We start from the raw sequence: 8,688 nt of genomic DNA on the forward strand, positions 1-8,688 counted from the left end.
CTGCACCCTCTCTGGACACCACCGTGCGGTTCGCTGTCACTTCTCCCCAGTCTGGTCTGCGACAGTTCCTGTCTTCCCTTGTTTTGCAAGACTGTGATGGTTTTGGGGATGTGCTCCAGTCTGGGTTTGTCTGACATATTCTCATCATAGTCTCGAGTGACAGGCTTTGGGAAGACCCCAGCGGGGAGGTGCCTGACACACACATCAGGATGATGCCAACCTTCGTCACGCATTGAGATGGTGCCGGCTGGCTTCTCCCTGTAGCCTTGCTGATTCTCCCTTTCATGCTCTATTCTTGGCTCCGAGTCATTTGGGCCAGGCCACGCTCAAGGGAGGGGTCTGGGGAATGGTGCTCCTCTTGCGGGGGAGAGCGTCTATATAAGTTACTTAGGATTCTTCTGTGAGGAAGATGTGTCTCTTCTCTCCCTTTTATTTTTCTATTCAATCATGTATGTATATCAAAGTGAACTCATGAGACTTATTTCATACTCTGGGTTATAATCCAATACTATGCTATTTATCTTATTGCTCAGATTGTTCCAGCTTTGGACCCCAGGAGCTGCTTTGGGTTGGCCCCCAGATCCTTTGTCATTTGCTGTTTTGAGTGCTTCCTGACTTCCTGGACCTAGCAGACCCTCTGGGCTCACCTTGCACCTTCCTTGCCCCAGCCTGGGACTCAGCCATTTCTCCAAGTCCCCTGGTGCCTCGTACTGGAGAAGGAGATGCAGAATCCAAGGTCTGGGTGCTGGGGGTCATTTAAAATTTTTTATCACATGCCTTCACCTTCTGTATTTATGCAAATGTCACACAATATAGATAATCCCAGTATGATTACCAGTTACTCCCTGGGAGGCAGAATGTGAAGAACTAAGTACTGGGGAAGATATGTGCATTACCCGTTAACTGTCTGGAAATCCATTAACTGTTTGAAGAATTGTTGTCTGCCTTTCTAGAATCCACACCCGAGCTGGGAGCAAACACGCTGGCCTAGGATCAGGAGACGGGGGTGAGGAGAGCTCATTGCTCGGTTAGATAAAGCCACTGGGCTCTGGCAATCTTACTGACTCCCTCTGAATCCTGTGCCACCAGAACAGCTGTGAGAAGTACAGAGGTGGATGGCTGGGGCACTGGTTTTTGTGAACAAATAAATACAATTTATTTTCAGAGCCACATGATGACACTTCATATGTCTGACATATCATGCTTCTCCATCCATTAACACTTTGGTTTATGTTTCCTAAGAACAAGGAACAACGTATCCTCTTATGTTACCATAGTCTAGCTATCAAATAAAGGGAATTTGCCTTTGATACAAAACTGTAATATATAATCCATATTCTGATCTCGCTAGTTATCCCAATAATAAGCTCTAGAGGTTCCCCTCAGTCCAAGATCCAGGTTGGGATCATGTATCACATTTAGTTGTTATGTCTCTTGACTTTTCTCAAATCTGGGACAGTTCCCCACCCTTCTTTGTCTTTAATTATGTTGTTAGTTTCGAAGGACAGAGGCAGGTTATTTTATGGAGCATTTCTTGACTTGGGTTTGCTGATGTTTCCTCGTGATTAAATTCAAGCTATGTATCTCTGGTTGTATTACTATTTGCATTAGTTAGGGTTCTTCAGAGACACAGAACTAATAGGAGATAGATGATAGATAGATGATAGATACATGGATAAATAGATATATAGATGGATGGATGGATGGATAGATAGATATGTAGATAGATTAGATACATATGTAGATGGATGGATAGCTCGATAGCTAGATAGATGGATAGGTAGATAGATTAGATAGATATGTAGACAGATAAATGGATGATGGATGGATGGATAGATAGATATGTAGATAGATTAGATAGATATGTAGATGGATAGATGGATAGATGGATGATGGATGGATGGATAGATGTGTAGATAGACTAGATAGATAGATATGTAGATAGATGGATGATGGATGGATAGATATGTAGATAGATGGATGGATGGACAGATAGGTAAATAGGTACATGGATGGATGAATGGATAGATAGATAGATAGATATGTAGGTAGATTAGATAGAGATGTAGATGGATGGATGGATAGGTGGATGGATAGATAGATGGATAGATAGATTTGTAGATAGATTAGATAGATATGTAGATAGATGGATGATGGATGGTTAGATAGATATATCAATGGATAGATAAATGGACAATTAGATGGATAGATATGTAGATAGATTAGATAGATATGTAGATAGATAGATGGATGATGGATGGATGGATGGATGGATGGATGGACGCATGGATAGATAGATCAGTATGAGCAGATTTATTACAGGAATAGCTGATGTGGTTATGGAGGCTGGGAAGTCCCACCATCTGTGTCTACAGTTGGGAGCCCAGGAGAATCGGTGGTAGAATTCGGTCTGACTCTTGAAAGCCTAAGAAGCAGGAGCACCAATGTCCAAGGGCAGAAGAAGGCTGTCTCAGCTCAGGGAGAGTGAGTTCACCTTCCTGCACCTTTTTTGCTCTATCGGGCCCCAGCAGATTAGATGATGCCCACCCCCACAGGGGCGGAAGGGGTTTCTGTGCTCAGCCCCCCGACTCACATGCTCACCTCTCTCAGACGCCCTCACAGGTGCCGTCTCCTGCAGCCCCGTCAAGCTGACCCCACACCACTACGGTGGCGAGCCGTCCTCCGGGCTGGCACGCCCAGAAGCACCCGGCGCCTTCTGCCCTTCACAGCAGCATGTTGCCATCTGTGACGAGGGGCTGTCAGGTGTCACCGCACAGCTGCCGTGTGTCCCCTGCAGCTCACGCACCATCTGTGGGGACACTTGAAGACCACGGCAGTGTCCTGGACGTGGTAGCCGTACCAGTTCTTGTCTGCGAGCAGCTCTCCCGTGGTGGCTCCAGGGGCACTGTCTCGTCCAGCAGCGCCGACTCAGCCCGGTCGGCATGCTGCTCATCCCTCGCACACTCACTCATTGTGTCCACACCTACCTTTACCTCTCTCCATCTCACTGTGCCCACGGGCACCGGCTTCACTCACTGGACTGTAAGATTTGCCTGCCCCGACTCACTGTTGCGCCCCACTGTCCACCTTCAGCCGGACGGCAGCGTCCGTCTTCACCACTCAGTGTGGGCATCCTCCTTCCTGGGCAAGTCTTCTGTGCGCTGTCTGTGTCTCAGCTCTCCTCGCGCGCCCCTCCACCGCCTCTCTCTGCCGGCATCCGTGGGCCGGCTTCCCCTGGTGGCCGTAAGCTCCCCTAATAAGGCTGATGTCAGGGTTCACACGTGGTTTCCCCTGACGCTTGTGGCAGTAGGAGAGGCCCGTGACCCAGACATGACCTCCCCCCGCTCACACCCACGGCTGCTGGCGAATGACAGCGCCCTGGCCGAGGACAAGCAAGGACATGCGGTGTCCACGCCTCCTCCCGGCTCAGCGACTGAGCAGCTTTTTCATTATGGGCATGTCACTTGGACTCTTTAAGTCTAGTTTCCTTTTATCTATAAAAATTCAGGAAATGATGCTTTTTATGAGAGAGTGTGATATGTATTCTGATGGCTCAGTTATAGAAAGAATGAATTTTGGATTCATGTGATTATGAAATATGGTGGTTTGGGGTGCAAGTGGGCCTTTTAAATAAGTCAACCATCTGTTGAAACTGTCTGTCAGTTCTGTTTCTAGGGCATCTCATGAGAATAGTTAGATACAGATTCATTTAAATCAGCCCCAGAAGTGGGCTTCGTCTGGGACTCCGAGCCTGTCAGGAAAACAGGGGTGTGTGTGGGAATGTAAGCAACTAAAATGTGATTCAGCAAAACTCGTCCTCATCAAACAATCATGTCGCAAGTCATGGGCTTCCAAAACTGAGACAAGGGCTAATTAGGGTACAACAGACCCAAACCTTTCTTTGCAGCTGTACACATTCCTACTAGCTGCCCATCACTCAAAGAATGCGTTAATGCTTCTGGGTATATATCTAAAGAAAATGAAAGTCCTGTCAGGGAGACTCCTGCAGCCCATGCTCACTGCAGTGGTATTCACAGTCGCCAAGACGTGGAAACAGCCTAAGGGTCCGATGATGGATGAATGGATAAAGAAGATGTGCACACACACACACACACTGGAATAGTACTCAGCCATAAAAAGGAAGGAAATCTTGCCATTTGAGACAACATGCATGGACCTTGAGACCATTATGCTAAATGAGGTAAGTCAGAGAAAGAGAAATACTGGATCATCTCACTTATATGTGGACTCTAAAAAAGTAGAACCCACAGAAGGAGAGTAAAATGGTCATTACCAGAGCCTGGGGAGGGGAAGTGGGGAGATGTTGGCCAAAGGCTACAAACGTCCACTTATAAGATGAGTAAGCTCTGGGGATCTAGCGCACAGCGTGGAGACTACAGTTAACAATACTGTGCGAGGTACTTGAAAGTTGCCTAGAGAGTAGACCTTAGAAGTTCTCACCACAAAACAGAAATAGTAGTTATATGATGTGACGCCACGGTGGTAATCATTTTGCAATATGTAAGCGTGTTAGATCTGTGCCTTGCACACCTTACACGTCGTTACATGTCAGTTGTATCTCAATAAAGCTGGGGGGAAGGTATTTGTAAACCTGGTCAACTCATGTGAGAAACATCAAGATTTTGCATCTTCTAAAAATAAGATTTTAAGATTGCCCATATCCTATTTTTAAGAAATAATTCACGGATTTCCTCCTCTCTGCTCTCAGGCTTGCCAGAATGAAATGGTGTGAGGTCAGAAAGTGAGCTGGAGACCCCTTTCTGGGAATGATGTTTTCTGTCTGTCTGTTTTGTTTCCCTTTGAGCATCAGAGGGGCATGTTGGCAATGCTGAAACTTCTGTGGGGCCAAGACCGGGAACAGGGAGGTACCACTTATTTTGTAGTATTTAGTACAGCTCACCTTATGTCAAATGAATCCTGATCGCCAAGACGCACAGCAGGTAAACAAAGGGGAACATGGACCCCGTGCAAGGAACTCACTGCTCCCAAAGGGACACATACTATATAGTCAACAGACATGACAGCGAGACGTGTCTCTCACGGCCTCAGAGCTGCATCAATGTTTACAGAGAAGGAGACCCATCCTGGGGATTTGGGTCGATGGCCGACCGTGTGACAGATGCCACAGGTGGAGCTTGGGTTTAATACATGTGCCTCATTCAGTGGGTGACAAATGTGCTGCTCTCTGCAAAACATTTTTTTTTTCCCCTATGAAACATTTTAACCCAGGAGCGCAGTGGGAACCGTGTGTGAACGTTAATGGCTTAGAAAATTAAAAACCATAAATAGATTTAGAAATTACATTTCATAAAGAGTACATGCACAGTAACAATGGCATTAAGCAAATGAACAGATGTGTATCCGCGGCAAAAGATGCTGAGAGTGTTTCATTAGCGGGTGGGTATTTGTCATAAAGGTTTTTTTTTTTGAATTGATTCAAACTATTTGTTAACTAAATGAAGGTAGGTTTGTGCGTTTGTGGATGTGGGAAATGTCTGTCACCCGTGTGCTGCCCAGAAAGCCCTTCCTCCCATCCTGGGGTTCTGGCTTAGCGCTGGAGAGATGCTCAGTCTCTAGAGGAGGGACTTCTAACCAAGGTCAGGGTGCACGTACAGTCTGTCACCCCCAGATGAGCGTCAGGTGGACGCCTCCGTGCTCGGTTCTCATCAAAATGGGGCAACTGTGACTGGTCAGACCAACGCGGCTCTCCTGTCTTTCTCTCAAGAGGACGTGGAAAGAAGGGAAGGCTTTTGCAGGATGTGGCAGGCATTCCTTCTCCTTCCCATTCAGGAGGTGAGGAGAGGAGCGGAAGCGGCCCTGAGCTCCAGGTGGCAAACCCGCCCCGCCCCAGGGACCCGCCTGCCTGACGTCCTCCAAGGCGAGCCCCGGCTGACAGGGGTCTAGTTTGCTCTGAAGGACATAAGGAGCCCGCTTCTTGTCCCTCTCCCTGCCCCCACCCCTGTGATACCCCTTGTCCCTGTTCAGTTCCCAGCCCGTTGGCAGGCCAGCAAGGGCCCAGACCCCTGAGCCGTGAGGGCCGAACGCCCAGTGTGGACGCCCCGCGAGCCGGGGACAAACCTTCGCCTCTCGGTGTCTCCTTCAGCTGTCACTTGGGGACGACAATGGCGCCCATCCCCAGGGCTCCGTGGGGAGATTTGTGAGGATGCGTGGCCATATGAGGAGCGCGGGCGAGGTGCCTGGTTTACAGCAGGTGCTAGGTAAGTGTGTGCTGATACCCAGCATTCCTGGTATCAATGCCTAATATTTAATATTTTGCCTAGATTATCTTTTATCTTGATTTTTCCATCTTTTTCCTCATCCACACTTGGTTGCTTTTTTCCCACCATCTTTTCTGTGATTTCTTTAAAAATTTTAGGCCATTCTTTATCATTTTCCTTCAAGGGAGATTTCATCTGGAGCCAGGGCCCCTCTTCCTATCCTTTACAGACCACCTGTATGAAGACTTAGGGATACTTTTTTTTTTGTCCTTGCATTTACTCTGTAAACATTCACTTTTTAAAAAAATAAGCCTTCTTGGAAAGATGGGATTGTACCCCATTTCTTTCAAAATTATGGTTTTGTTGCTCTAGCAGCAGCAGACTGAGTTTTGGTTGAATGAGTGGTCATCACTGAAATAACAGATCAGTCAAGCCCGTCTCTCCATCACGTCTGTAACAAAACTGCAGGTAGCAGGTGTGGTTCTGGTGTGAAGTGTGGTACCCTCAGCCCACGTTACGTACCCGACACTTGGCGTGCACCCCACTCACAGGGTCACATGGCACGATGCAGCCGTGAATCCGAGCCTGGCGGTCCGCCATCTCTTGGGCAGTGTGGACGGTGCCCGCGTTGGTCTCCTGGGCCCAGCTGCAGTGCGAGCTGACCTGTGGCCCGTGGTCGGGGGCGGCCCCAGCACTTCGGAGCCCGCGGGGATGGGCAAATGGAAGCATTGGCTTCCCTCGTCACCCTTGGTGCACTTGCTTGTTAGAGAAAAAACTCTGTTAAAGCCTTTCCAAGGCCAGCTTCTCCGTGGCTTCGAGGTTTAGGCTCAAGGGATGCTGGTGGTGTACTGGGGAGCCTTCGTGGTCCTGTTCCCACTGCACGACCTGCCCCAGACTCAGGCGGGCCCTCAGCTGAGCGGCTGTCGGTTCCCCTTCGGACGGAAGTGGCACCATAATCATACCCTTGGAGGCATCCCTGCCCAGCCTTACAAACACTTCTGAGTGCTGAGTTAAAGGAACATGGAGAGCTGTCCCCCCAGCCAGCGGCCCCGGGTTCCGGGCCCCGCGAAACCTCTAGATGGCGCTCGGAGAACAGGCATGGACTGCCGCCTCCTTCCCAGATCCATCTTTTTGATGCAAACACATCGCTTAGTGAATGGAAGATTATTAAAGGCATTACACTTACCCAGTGACAAGGACAGGTCTGGCAAATTACTGTTTCCAGGAAATGGCAGGTCATTTTGAAGGCAATGATACAGCCTCTTAATCTTCACATGATACCCATGAGAAGGAATAAAACACACCTAGTGAGATATTACAAGGCTCTTGTTACATCAGTGAAGTCATCAAAATATGTGATCTATCTATACATTAAGTTTGGGGTATGAATTTTAAATATTCCATGTTTCAAAGAGGTGTGTCAAACGCAGCCGGCTCGCTCATTTGTCAAAGCAGTAAATTACACAGCATTGAAATTTTTCACATTAAGCGTCTGATCCTGCAGAACCATCAGTCGGGGACAGAGGTGGTCAATCAGAGGAGTTTCTGGATCTTCAGGGAACTGTGCTCCCCCAGGTGACCTTGGGTGTCCTTGGGTATTTTCTCAGTGGTCATTCTGCGCCTTGATTTTTTTTTTTTTTTAAAGATTTTATTTATTTATTTGAGAGAGAATGAGAGAGAGAGAGCATGAGAGGGGGGAGGGTCAGAGGGAGAAGCAGACTCCCCGCCGAGCAGGGAGCCTGATGCGGGACTCGATCCTGGGACTCCAGGATCATGACCTGAACCGAAGGCAGTCGCTTAACCAACTGAGCCACCCAGGCGCCCATGCGCCTTGATTTTTAAAGACATCTTCATAAGGGTATTTGGGAGAAGAAGATTTGGGAGGCATCAGGGAGTCCTGTCACCCTGTCTTTTATGGTGAACAAACACGGTTAACCGTGTGGTTTCTATTTCTTTCACATTTTAATTGCCCCTTGGTGGTACAGCTAAGTAATGGGAAGAAAGAAGACGTGGAAAGTGTCATTTTTCACTGGCTCAAAAATGGATTGACTCCATTTAAACATCATTTCACCTGTGGCACTGTGATGACGCTTTGTAAGCAATGGGAACATATGGAGGAGATACGTGAAAAGAGCACATGACAAATTACAGTGGGGACTGACAATCCCCAGGGGATTCAGCTCTGTGGCACCAGGAGCCCCTCCCACTCGCCCCCCGGCCTCCTCCTGTCATCCCTGCTTTCTGTGTCTCCTGCATCACTATCTCATTCACGATGTTAGTCCTCTTCCCCAGGACCACAGACATTTCTTTCATTTCTCTTCGTGTATTCCCATCAAGAAAAGGTTAATGCAGAGTACAGCGGGGGAACAGAGAATGTGGCTCTCGCCGTGGCTCTGGGACATACTAGCTTGCACAGTCCCGTCTCTTTCTGTGCCTTGGTCTCCTCTTC

This window comes from Leptonychotes weddellii, chromosome 2 (genome assembly GCF_054177405.1).
Source record: "Leptonychotes weddellii isolate Sample4059 chromosome 2, ASM5417740v2, whole genome shotgun sequence".
Lineage (NCBI taxonomy): Eukaryota > Metazoa > Chordata > Mammalia > Carnivora > Phocidae > Leptonychotes > Leptonychotes weddellii.